The sequence below is a fragment of the Pleurodeles waltl genome, chromosome 6 (genome assembly GCF_031143425.1).
Source record: "Pleurodeles waltl isolate 20211129_DDA chromosome 6, aPleWal1.hap1.20221129, whole genome shotgun sequence".
In the NCBI taxonomy this organism is placed as follows: Eukaryota; Metazoa; Chordata; class Amphibia; order Caudata; family Salamandridae; genus Pleurodeles; species Pleurodeles waltl.
The window spans coordinates 1185897309-1185911172 of NC_090445.1; positions in this window are offsets into that span (position 1 = coordinate 1185897309).

Consider the following 13864-nt stretch of genomic DNA (forward strand, 5'->3'; position numbering starts at 1 on the left):
CACCCCAACTGAAGGGGGTAACAGTCTTTATGCTCTCCCCCCGCACACTAAAACATCTTATCCTATGGCAAGCAAGAGGACATTTGATTATTTTGGGTTTTGGTTTCACATTTGGACCATGAGAGCTTGTCTAACTCTCAAAATTGTCCCACTTGGAATGGTGAGGGCTGCACTTTTTGGACTTTGGGATGTTGTCATGTAGAAAAATCCACAAGACCTAGACACATCTGAAAACTAAGCATCTGGATGATTGCAGGGTGGTGTGCTTCAAATGCACCCCACACCATACTCTTATCTACAATGCCCTGCAAACCTCCAACTTTGCTGGAAATCACAAATTTTCCCACATTTTTGTGATGTAACCTTCCGGAATCTCAGGAATCCACAAAATTCCTACCACCCAGCATTGCCTCATCTCTACAGATAAAAATTCTGCCCCACTTGTCAGCCTAAGAATGCTTTTTTTTCAAACCGCCCTTTTGGTCCCGCTTTGGTTCCCCCTCAATTTGGATATGATTTTGGCTCTTCCCTATCACAGGCACTTGGCCCACCTACACAAGTGAGGTATCATTTTTAACGGGAGACTAAGGGGAATGTTGGGTGGTAGGAAATTTGTCCCGGTGTGGAGATCCCACACAGAAATGTGGGGAAAATGTGATTTCTTAGCTAAATTGAGGTATGCTGAGGATTCTGGTTAAGAAAACATTGGGGGATCCACGCAAGTCACACCTCCCTGGATTCCCTCTGGTGGCTAGTTTTCAGAAACATTTAGGTTTGTTAGGTTTCCCCACATAGCTGCTGAGCCCAGGACGAAAAACACAGGTCCCCCCGCAAAAACAAGTAGTTTAGTATTTGATCATTTTGATGCCCACATAGTGTTGTGGGGCATTTTCTTTCGTGGGCACTAGGCCTACCCACACAAGTGAGGTACAGTTTTTATCGGGAGACTTGGGGGGACGCTGGGTGGGAGGAAATTTGTGGCCCCGCTCAGATTCCAGAACTTTCTTTCACCGAAATGTGAGGAAAAACTGTTTTTGGGTCAAATTTTTAGGTTTGCAAAGGATTCTGGGTAACAGAACCTCGTGAGACCCCACAAGTCACCCCATCTTGGATTCCCCTAGGTGTCTAGTTGTTAAAAATGCACAGGTTTGGTAGGTTTTCCAAGATGCCGGCTGGGAAAATGTGATGTGCCCATGTTGCGTTCCTGTCGCGGGCATTAGGCCTACCCACACAAGTGAGGTACCATTTTTATCGGGAGACTTGGGAGAACACAGAATAACAAGTGTTATTGCCCCTTGTGTTTATCTACATTTTTTCCATCGAAATGTAAGACAGTGTGTAACATAGATGTCTCTTTGAGAAATGCCCCGTAATTCACATGCTAGTATGGGGACCCCAGAATTCAGATATGTGCAAATAACCACTGCTTCTCAACACCTTATCTTGTGCCCATTTTGCAAATACAAAGGTTTTCTTGATACCTATTTTTCACTCTTTATAGTTCACCAAATGAATTGCTGTATTTCCGGTATAGAATGAAAACCCATTGCAAGATGCAGCTCCTTTATTGGCTCTGGGTACCTAGGATTCTTGATGGACCTACAAGCCCTATATATCCCCACAACCAGAAGAGTCCAGCAGATGTAATGGTATATTGCTTTCAAAAATCTGACATCGCAGGAAAAAGTTACAGAGTAAAAGTGGAGAAAAATTGCTGTTTTTTTGCTTCAATTTCAATATTTTTTTATTTCAGCTGTTTTTTTCTGTAGGAAAACCTTGCAGGATCTGCACAAATGACCCCTTGCTGAATTCAGTATTGTGTCTATTTTTCAGAAATGTTTAGCTTTCTAGAATACAGCATTGGTTTCACACCCATTTCTGTCACTAACTGGAAGGAGGCTGAAAGCACAAAAAATAGTAAAAATGGGGTATGTCCCAGTAAAATGTCAAAATTGTGGTGAAAAATGTGTTTTTCTGATTCAAGTTTTCTTGTTCCTGAAAGCTGGGAAGATGGTGATTTTAGCACCACAAACCCTTTGTTGATGCTGTTTTCAGGGAAAAATACACATGCCTTCTTCTGCAGCCCTTTTTCCCCATTTGTTTGAAAAAATGAAATGTTTGCTGTATTTTGTCTAATTTCTTGGTCTCCTTCAGGGGACCCACACATTCTAGGTACCTCTAGATTCCCTAGGATTTTTTTTGTTTGAATATCTTTTATTAATTTTTACAACAAATCAATAAATGACACAGATTCATCAGTTATTAGCAACTCTCCCTTAACTCCCATCCCTCCCCCCCACCATGCACTTCCGTCCCACCGTATTTATTTCCATTAGTCATAGCATTCCCAATATGGTGATCCATTCCTTCACGTACATTATCAGTTATATGTTTAAGTGATAGAGGTGTCTTCCGTATCAGACTCTGATGTTGTGCTTGTATCTTCTAGCATTGGATTGTCTGCGTGCTTTAAACTATCTAATATTGTGTCACGTTGTTTTGCTGTATCCTTTGACTTCCTACCCTGCATAGCTTCTTGTAGTAGTACAATTCCTTCTACTTCTGCCCATTTTATCAGTGCGTCATGCCATCTATTTACCTGAGGGCCCCCTGCGTCTTTCCAATGGGATGTAATTTCCCTTTTGGCCAGGATAAGTGCAAGATCAATACATTTTTTAGATGTTTTATTGGCTGATGGGCGAGGGAAGTCTTCCAGTAGCGCCATCAGAGGGGAGGGTGTCAGTGTTCTTTCTTTGCTGGCGGATATTTTCCTAAGTATTTCTTCCCAATATGATCCTACTCGTGGGCAGCTCCATAGCATGTGTTCTAGTCCTGCTGCTGGTTATGAACATCTGGGGCAACCTCCTCCACTTGTATTAAACATCTTTGCTATCATTTGTGGAGTTAAGTGGCTCTGTGATATATATAGAGGTTAATTAATTTAAATCAAGCATTTCTGGATACAGGGTATACGTGGGAGGTAATCCTAGCCCATTGCTGTTCATCTAAGGTGATTCCCAATTCTGTCTGCCATTTTAATCTAAGCTTGTTCAAAGGTGTGTATGTGTTTTTATGTAATGCGTGGTAGATTGCTGAGATCACCCCTCTTTGCTCTTAAATTGAACAAATAAGTCTGTAACCCTCGTGTACAGAAGGTTCTTGTGTGCCTGCTTCCCATGTCATTTGTATAATTCTAGTGATTGCGTTATATGTAATATACTGAACATCAAACTGTTCTTGCAGTTCTGCAAAGGTACGCAATTTCCCGTTGCTGAACAAGTCTCCCAATACTGCTATGTTATTTGTTGCCAGTTTTTAAATTCCTATTAGTACTGGGCTCCCTGCTACATGCTTCAGGCATATTATTGGTACTTCTGGCACTTATCGGATCTTTGTGCGTGTACGCCCCAGATATTGCTCCCAGCAAATTCTTATTGAATTCTACTCCAGTGGCAATTGCTGTTGTTTCCCCCTAGGGTTCAGTAAGATGTTTAGGATCTCTTCTAATGAGCCACTTAAGGAGTTTTGCAAACCGTGTACAACTGGCGGTTCACTAATTAACTTTGCCAGTCATTGTAATTGACCTGCCCAATAGTATATTTCCATGTCTGGGGAAGCTAACCCTCCTTCTGCAGTGGGTCTTTGAAGAGTATGCAATGCAATTCTATGCCTGCCTGCTCCCCAAATAAAACTCGTAATCATTGATTCAATATCCTTAAACACTGATCTTGGAATTGTCAGAGGCAGTGTAGAAAAATAATACAGCACTCTTGGCAGTACTATCATTTTTAGCAGAGCAACTCTTCCCGTGACTGTCAAAGGTAATGTTTCCCAAAATTGCATGTTTGATCTCATCGTCCTTAGTGCTCTATGTATGTTCCCCTCAATTAAATCCTCTGTTTTGTGGTATATGTTCAACCCCAGGTATTTAAATGTATTAGGTATTCAGGGCAGTCCTCGCGTGTCAATGATCCTCGGGGACCCCTCGATCAACGGGAAAACCGCAGACTTCTGCCAGTTGATCCGCAAACCCGATGCTGGTCCAAAGCTCTCCAACATGTTCATTGCTCCCGATAAGTCAGTCTCAATATTCCGGAGAAAAAGCAGATTGTCATCTGCATAAAGTGCAATATGGTGAGTCCAGTATTTAACTGGTATGCCTTTAAAGTGTAGGCCCGTTCTGGCCATTTGGGCCAGTGGTTTCACAGCCACCGCAAACAGCAGAGGTGACAAGGGACAACCCTGCCTGGTGCCCCTACCTATTTGAAACAAATCTGATATAGTGCTGCCCTTTTAAATCCCTGCAGTTGGGTTTGTGTATAACAATTGTGTCCAATGGATGAATAATTTTCCTATCCCCAGTTTCAACATGACCTTCTCTAAATAATCCCTTCTCAGGCTATCAAAGACCTTCTCAATATCCACTGATATAATCGCTGCCTGCGTCATTGTTGAGGGTATTGCGTGAAGTATTGAGATCAGTCATCTAATATTTTGTGCTGTACTACGGTGGGGGATAAAGCCAGATTGGTCTTGATGAATCAATGAAGACATATGGGGCAATAGTCTGGTGGCTAATATCCGACTAAGTATTTTATAGTCCAAGTTAAGCATGGACAGAGGTCGGTATGATCGCACATCATTAGGAGGTCTATCTAGTTTCAGTAATGGTATCATGACAGCTTTGTTTGTGGACTGAGGTAGGCATCCCCTTTCCCACGCTTCTGAATATAGTGTGCATAGGTGCCGGGCTAATTGTTCTTGGTACATACCATAGAACTCCACTGGCAGTCCATCTGCACCATGGGCCTTGCCCCTTGCCATACTTTGAATTGCGGCTTTGATCTCTGATATCGAGATAGGCTCGGCTAGGGCCAAACTATCCTCGTTCCTCAATTGAGGGAGAACATGTTCTTCTAATTCCTGTATCTGGGAGGCATTAAGAGTTTCGGTAGGTAATGCGTATAATTTGGAGTAGTAACTAGCAAATCTTGTGTTTATTTCTTTCTGACCATAGATACAGCTACCTGTGGTGTCTTCAATTTTTACTATTACTGTTTGCTGTTTCGGTGGAGTAGCAAGCCAAGCCAAAAGTGCTCCTGCTTTATCTCCCTCTGCATGTTGCTTAGTTAGGTATTTCTTATAGTCAAAGCGGTCAGCCTTGTATTTGCTTCAGCTATTTTCACTTTAGTTTCCACCAACAGGGGGCTCAGACTTGGACAATTTGGTCTTCTACGTTCAATATCTCTAAGGGAATCCTCAAGCCCCCGGTTTTCCGATTCCAGTGACTGTCGGACCCCTATGTTCACATTAATACAGATTCCTCTGATTACCGTTTTGAACGTCTCCCATTCAAGTGCTCTGGAAGACGTTGTTCCCGAGTTGAAGGTAAAAAACTCACCAATTGTCGTTTGCAGTAGGTGTTTAAAAGCTTCGTCTTCTAGCATTTCTGCTCTGAGACGCCATGTTGGAATACTCGGTCTATCTCTACCCCAGGTCAGCAAAACAAGTAGAGGATTGTGATCAGATATTGTACGACATAAGTATTCAGCTGTTACTACTTCGCTTTGTATCTCAGGGGATGCTAGGAAAGTGTCAAGGCAGACATGTAAGTCGTGTCATGTGGAGTAAACTGAGTAATCGCGAATATGTGGGTGGAGCTGTCTCCAACTATCTCCCAGTCTCCAATGTTGTTGCCATTCTGCAAACAGTTTAGCAGTTTTTGTAGTCTGGGAGTTTGGCAGGGGAGGATGAGATCTATCTAACGTGATATTTGCTATACAGTTAAAGTCTCCTCCTATTATGTTGGGTCCTATTAGATAGGGTCCTAATTCCAGCGATAGTCTATTAAGGAAAGTTCCCTGTTCTTGATTTGGCGCGTATATGCTACCTATTGTGATGTCCTTTCCCTCTAGTTTCCCCACTACCAAGACATATCTCCCTTCTTTATCTATGATCTTGTGAAATTTTTGGAGGAGGACCCCCAGTCGAATCCACAATATCACTCAGCTGGCAAATGCCGAGTAAGTAGTAGCAGTTACTTGGCCTCTCCATCTCTTCGTTAGGGCTCTGACTTCATGTTCTATGAGGTGGGTTTCTTGTATTAGAGCTATGTGAACTCCTCTTCGCTTAAGCTGGTTACAAACCTTATACCTCTGAGACATGTTATTTAAACCCCTGACATTCCAGGTAGCAATTTTATACTTCAAGGAAACATTCATGAGTTTCTAAAGTAGTGTGATTATGATGTGTGGCCTCTCCAGGGCGTTTAGGCTTACACCTCATAGTGTTTCTTTAGTGTGAAAGATGGGTAATATAATGGTGGTGGGTGCGCAATTTTTTAAAACACACAAAATTAACAACCCAAAATCTCAACTCCCTTACTCCAGGACCAGTAACCACAACTATCCCCATCCAAACTATGAAAACAATAACTAGCATCCTATCCGCGCCAGAAGCCAAGAGCCTACACTCTGGGCCGCCCACAGGGCTCAACCAGATTATATTAGCAACCCACAGGGTTGGTATTCAAGTTTCTTTGTCCCTTTTCCCCCCTGGTGTATTATGGTAATACATATTATAGCCTTAGATAATAACATCCTGGTCATAGGTTATTTCAGCCATTATACTTTTCCTTCATTCCCCCATAGATTACCTATTATTCCATTCAGACCCTAGGCTTTTTAAAAGTGTTGTAAACCAATATAACTGGCAGATTGTTCATTCGCTACTCATGGACCCTCAATATACTAAAGTTCAAATAAGGTCTTCCGATGATCTCTGGGTTACTTTGGGCATACTGATGGAAGTATCCCGCGAGTAAACAGAGGAGCCTCCACAGCTCGAGTCATGATCGGAAATAGCTCCAGATGATTGGGTCAAAGGAAGGCCCCCTCCACTCAAAGCTGCTGCTGCGTCCACTGCTTCTAACATTTCTTGGAGTGTTTGATGTCTCGGAGGAGCTGCTTCCATCCCACGTTTCTTGGATCTACTGCGTTTTCTATCTGACGTTTGGATGCCACTGCTCTGGGGTTTTAAAGAGGTGAAGTTCAGAGATTCCAGCCAGTCCCATACTAGTTGAGATGAGGTGAAAAAGTGGGCTTTGCCCTCGTATTCTACTCTCAGTTTGGCCGGAAAGAGCATTGCATATTGTATTCCCCGTTCACGGAGCAAACGTTTGGAGTCTTTAAAGGAGGCTCTTTGTGCTTGTGTTTCTTTTGTGAAGTCTAGGAAGATCATAATTCAATGGTTTTCCAGAGTTATTTCACCCTTTAGTCGAGCTTGCGTTAAAATAAAGTCTCTAACTTTGAAGTGAAGCAATTTTGCAACTATCGGTCGTGGTCCTGCTCCTGGTTGGGGGGGGGGTCTACTAGGAACTCCGTAAGATCTCTCGATTACAAAAAAGGATGATAGACCCTCCGGGGCCACTACCTCCCTTAACCAGTTCTCTAGGAAAGACTCCATGTTCGCTGCTGAAGATTCCGCTCCGTCCGGCAAACCTATCAGTCTGAGATTGCTCCTGCGGGAGAGGTTTTCTGCGTCTTCCGCTCTTGCTTCCAGCATTTTTACCCGAGAGGTAAGACCAGTGAGGTCTGTGGACAAAGTCTTCTGGATTGGGGTCAGTTGTTCGAGCGCCTTTTCATTTGACCCCACTCTTTCTGTTAGTCTGCGATGGTCATCTCTCAATAATTAAAAATCTACAGTTAGATTGTCTATTTTCTGCTCAAGGGCTTTGCAGGATTCCCTGATTGCTTGAAGTATCGTATCCAGTATTGTTTCTTGATTCAGTGTACTATCCTGAGTACTTAGTTTAGGAGTTTGTTCAGAGCGCTTAGTTACGTTTGTCTCGTCAAGATCCTGGCCCTCACGTTTTTTTGGTTTACCCATCGTATTGCCCCTTAAGCTATTCTTGTTGGTAGATAAATGCTGCTTTCTCCGGAAGAGCACAAGGTTTTATTGAAACAGAGCGTATTGCAGGAAGGACCCATCCGTCGCCACATGGACTTTCAAAAGATGTCTGAGTGGGAGGGCAAGCAGCGCCAGAGGCTTCAGCTTTGCAATTGTTCACTTTCCGTACATATTATATTTATGTCAATGATCTGAGGGCCTGGGGGGGGGTCTTTAAGGGGACTGGGCTGTGTGATTTTCCTGCCTTATTTGAGTGAATGATTTCCTTCCATCTCACAGCCATTCATTCTTATGGTAATCTCAGGCCTCAACTAATCCCCCCTGCCCCTGCGGTATACTTGTTTCCAGTGTAGATCTCCCTTAGTAGTTGTATCTTATCACAGTGTGTTGTGTTCTGTGATCGTGCTTTGTGTCCAAATGCACTCAGCTTCCGTACCTAAGGCGGAATGGGCAATCCTGTCTGCCTCTAACGCTCTGTCATTTCAACGCAGCCGTGTCCAGCTCTACGAATGGCTCCTGCCGCTTTATTTAGACGGGGCATTCTGCCTTCATTCTCGCTTCCCTATAATCCTCCCCTCCCCTCATTTCTCCTGCGATTCTCACCGAGGGGGGGAGCCGCTACTTACGCCTCCATCATCGCTGAGGTCCGCTCCAGTTGTCCACAGCCTCCGGCGGATCCCCGAGTCCTCCGACGGGGAGAACGCAGCTCCGGCTCAATGCAGGGTCGGGGACGCCATTTTGTTTTCTCTCGGCCGCGAACTCCAATCTTCGGATTTCTCTTTTCTGCTGCTCAATTTACCGGTTGAAGGCTCCAGTCCAAGCTCCAACCCTTCAGAAGCAGGAGGCACTGTCCGGGGCCCTGTTTTGGGTCATTATTCTTGCAGGGTTATGTGAGCCCCGCTTACGGCCCCGGGAGCATAGCGCTTAGGCGTGCAGTTTCATCGGCTGCAGGCCACGCCCCCCCCTAGAATCCATAGGATGTTGGAAAAAAAGGACGCAAATTTGGCATGGGTAGCTTATGTGGACAAAACGTTATGAAGGTCTTAGCGGGAACTGCCCCAAATGGCCAATTCCTATTGTAAATTAGCTGGTTGGGGTCCAGGCTTTAGTTCTATATTGGGGCGATAACTTCAGGATTTTAGTGTTGAATTTTTTTCACTAATGATTTTACTAATTGAGGCAACCCCAATTTATTGAGTCTCTAGCAGAGTATGAGTTACTTGCTGGGAGGCCACTTAAACTGCTTTTAGTAGGTTAGTAGATTATTTTTATGTTAATTTGGGCAAACATGTACCTCAATTGACATCTCCATTTGACCCCGGCAACCAAGTTGCCGATTTTACTGCTATGGATTCCAGGAGGCATTATTGATACTCCCTCCTGGCATCTCATGATTTAGAAAGTGTGGTCCCCATTTCCAGTTCTTCAGCAATTCCCACATTTATTGGGAGGGGTCATGGGACAACAATTGATTATATTTTTGCCTCAGGTAACCTACATCCTTCCGATTTATGGTGATCATAATCTCATAACTTTTGAAGTTATAGTGCCCTCGAAGTACTGGAAAAACACTTTCGGGCCCAGTAAGGTAATAAGTGCTGTGGATGATGGGAGCAGGTTAGTTTGGCATTCTGCCAATGTGACCCTAATTATGAAGCATGTTTATAATGATTGTTCAGATTTAGTAACATCATGTCTCTCGAAACAAGGAGATCCCAATATCCCTGTTTATAATTTTTTCAAACTTCTGTCATGTATAAAAGGAATGATGTGTAAACTTGCTGGGAAATCCCCTCACCCTGGCAAATCATGGTTTGATGAAGACTGCAGACAAGCAAATAGGAGTCTGCAACTGGCCTTGAAGCAAACCCCTAGGGATCATGGTGCAATTGCAGCCTGTAGGAAGACGTATGCCCTAGCCCTGAAAAAAAGATAGTCTGAGTTAAAAGATGAGCAGTGGGAGGCCATTGTAGTTGCGTGTCAAAATAAAGACCAGAACCCTCTGTTTTGCCTCTTTTCAAGATTTCAGAGGTCTTCTTTTGCTGTACATACCAGGTAGCCTACCCTAGAGATCTGGGTACTCTTCGGGGACGGGGGGTGTACGCCTCCTGACTAACTAATTCTCCCACCTGCCCAGGTGCAAATGTGCCTGGGGACTGGGGAATGGCTATATACCCCAGTGGGGACAGCCTGCTTGCATATCAGAGGTGGTGTTCCCTTAGAAGCTCACCGCCTTGATGTGCCACTTCACTAGCCTTCCTGGGAGGGAGGAAGTTGGGGCCTTCTTTCTGTCCAAGCCTTCGTCTGACTCCTAGGAGTGGGCAAATCGTTGTTCTGCAGCAGAATACAAGTGAGACTTGTATGCTAACAGGACTGTCTCACCCTCATTAAAGATGACATATGTAAACCCAACGGCACCAGGTATCACCCTGATGACCAGATGTGTTTTATTGTCCCTAGTGTGTAAATGTTTAATAGCTAAGAGATCAGTTTGTAGATCTCGAAGAATCTGTGTATGCTCAATCGTCCAAAACCTACTCGAAAAATTTGGGCGAATCAACTCGTATAAGGCTTTTATGCGCGTAGCATAATCAGGAATGTAAGTTCTGCCAAAATTCAGAAACCCCAACAATGACTGGAGCTTCCGAACCGTATTAGGAGGCTGCAATTGAGCACATTTCTCAAAAAAATGTGGCGCTAAGCTCTTGCCCTCATTCGACAACTCATATCCCAGGAAAATGACGCTGAGGAAGGCAATCTTCGACTTCTTAAAATTAAACTTATAGCCAATTTCAGCAAACCCCACAACAATGCGTGCTACACGCCTTAGATGTTGCAGAATTTCATCGTCTGTCAAATATATGTCATCAACATATGATAACGCTTCAGGGTCCAACTCGTGCAGAATTTCAGTTACACAAGCCGAAAATAGTCCTGGGCTATTCTTATACCCCTGAGGCAAACGACAAAACTTTTTCTGAGAGCCAAACGCACTGAAACTGGTATAGTCACGACTTTCGGGCGCTATATTTTGGCAGAAAAATCCATTCGAGATATCTAATGTTGTTTTGTATTTTTTACGCACAATATTATTCATAAGCGCTGAGCTGTGTGAATTCTGTATTGCATATGTGCGTGTATGTCCATTTAAGTGTCTGTAATCCACCACTATCCTATATGAATGGTCCGGTTTAGCAACTGGAAATAAGGGATTATTCATCGGCGAGACACAGGGTTCAATTACACCCTGGTACTCCAATTGTGTAAGAAATTTCCTAACCGATGCCCTTGCCTCAAATTTGATAGGATACTGCGGCTGCGGCTGAGGTTTGCCCTTTATTGGAATTACATGATAAGGTGATTGTCTATCCCACCCCACATTATTTCTATATAGGGCAGGGGCCTGTGCTAAAGCCCATGATTTACTATTGGACTCCGCTAGTTCTCTCGGAACAAGTGGTGAGAACGAAGGTGTAATAACCTCCTCCCCAACCGGACAGTCGCGAACAAAGTCAGGTGGCCAATCTTGTTCGACCAGCAGAACGTCATACAATTGTACCATATGGTCCCAAAAGATGGCCTGTACAATGCGGTCAATGTCCCCTTCTAATTGCAAAGTTACTTTATATACTCTATCGGGATCAGAGACACGCATATCTGCCGTTTCGACTTGTATGAAGTCATCAGTTGCTTTCACCTCCAGATGCTCTAGAAGACTCCGGCGAACTATTGTGACCTCTGCCGCGCTGTCTAACAGTGCTAATGCCCATGTCTTGTTCGTCAAGAGAACTCTCTTCTTGAGCGGCATGTCTAACTGAGACTGCTGCCACTTTCTTTTTTTTAAATTGTTGCTTTTGTTGGAGCGGTTTCTCTTCCTGTTTAACAGAAACCTCCGTTGAGCGTTGTGACTCCTGTCTCGGTTTCACATACTCAGTTCTCCGCTCTGACCGCCCATCTCTCTCACTTCTTTTGTCCGAGGAGTCCTGAAAGGAACGAGATTGGCGTGTATCAGTATTTTGATATCTATCAGGCGTTTTCAAATTATCCCTATTCCTGAGATTATACCTATTCTGCTGGGTCTCCGGCTGCGGAGACTGCCCTCCATCTTTCTTAGGTGTCTGCTGCTTTTTCTCCCAGCGCTTCTTAGTACCCTCAGGCTGCTGATTTTTAGCATTATCTTTACTATTTTTACCCTGTAATTCGGGTTTTTGTGGTCTAGCCCCTAGGCTATCACGACCAATACTGGAATATGTTTCCGCTATTATTCTCGGGAGTTCGCGCTCTTGATTAAGTTGCGGAACGTCTCGAAGACGCATAGTCACGGCTAACGCCACTGCCTCTCCCTTGAGATTACTCAAAATAATAGAAGAAACTGCGGCAAAATTGTCCATCAGCTGCATGCCTAGATCTAATGCTGGGGCAGCCCCATATTCATCTTGAATTTGTTTAAGCACTTCCGGTAATTTAGCCAATGTTGGTGTACCGTGTGCTGTAGTGTAGAGCGCAGCAAATACCGTGCCCCAGGTATTACAATGGTCCACTGTGGGAACCATTCCGTACGGCAAACACATCGTCAATATTCTATGTTTATCCTGAGGTCCCGTATGGGGAAACACTGCTTCCAGCGTATTAATTTTTTGCGCCAGACAAAATGGAGTTTCCTCACGTTTAGCCGGTACTTTACCCATAACTGAGTGTACAGTGGCCGGATTGATACCGGGAACCACTGCCTGTGGGTGTGCCGGAGCAGCACGCGCTGCATTAGTATTTAAAGTCTGCATTACAAACTGAACCAGTCTTCTGTATGTAGTTGCCAAGTCTATATATAAACGACGAACGTCAGCCACTGCCAAGTTAGCAACCGCAGGATATGGTGTATATGTAGCCAATAAAGGCCAGGTAGGACCATCATTACTCAGTGGACCTAACCTAACTTGTGCTACTGTGTGTGGAAGGGCGCCATCAAGCCAATTATGGTGTTCTTGATAAGATAAAGGTATTTCTAAGTATGCATATGCCCTGTACTGTCCAGGGACATTTGCAACAGCGTATTCGTGAAAAGTGTTGGTACCCCCATCAACTGCTGGAAATACGACCCAAGAATAAAAAAGTTCTGTTCTATAGGCTGCATGGGCGTCCACCACAAAGGTGACCGGACCCCCCTGGTTCGTCAAACCATGTTCTATCAGATGTCCCATGAGCGGTTGGCGCATATTAAGCGCTATGCTCACTACTTGAGGATTTGCCATTTAGGAAAAATAGCACCAGGGCAGAGAAGGCACACCAATAACGGGGTTTTCCTTTCAAAGTTCAAGCTTGAACAACCGACCACTAACTAATAGGATGCACCTATCCCGTGGCAGCGGAAATCCTCAGCCCCACGGACGTCTCCGCTTACGGAACCGAGGAGTCAATATATATATGAGACCGAGAGAGTCAGCCAGACCCAAAAATTAGAGCCAGACCAATCGTTGGCAGGCCTGCTGTCATTAGTTTACTTGGGTCACTCAGGATGGCACAAACAGTGTTTCAGGCCTGGTTACTCCTTTACACCCATGGCTGGGGTACAACCAGTAGCATATACTAGGGACTCGTATGGGCGGGTTAAAGTGCATGCCATATGGAGATACCAATTAACATATATCAATTTTGGGAGAGAACACTGGCACTGGAGCCTGGTTAGCAGGCTCTAGTGCACTTTCAGAGTCATATCCAAACGTATCTAGAGTAAAAGGTGTGGGGGTGGCCATCTAAATAGGGCACTTTCCTATAGATGGCCAGGTCCAACATATACTCTGACTATTGCTAATGGCTAATGTAAAAATCACTAATTTTAGTCAATTGAAATATAACATATCATGGGCATATGTGCAAACAATGATTAAATGTGTTATGTTGTAGCGTGTCATTAAATGTACATTGAAAATAACCACACTGCATCTCCAATTTCCCCCTC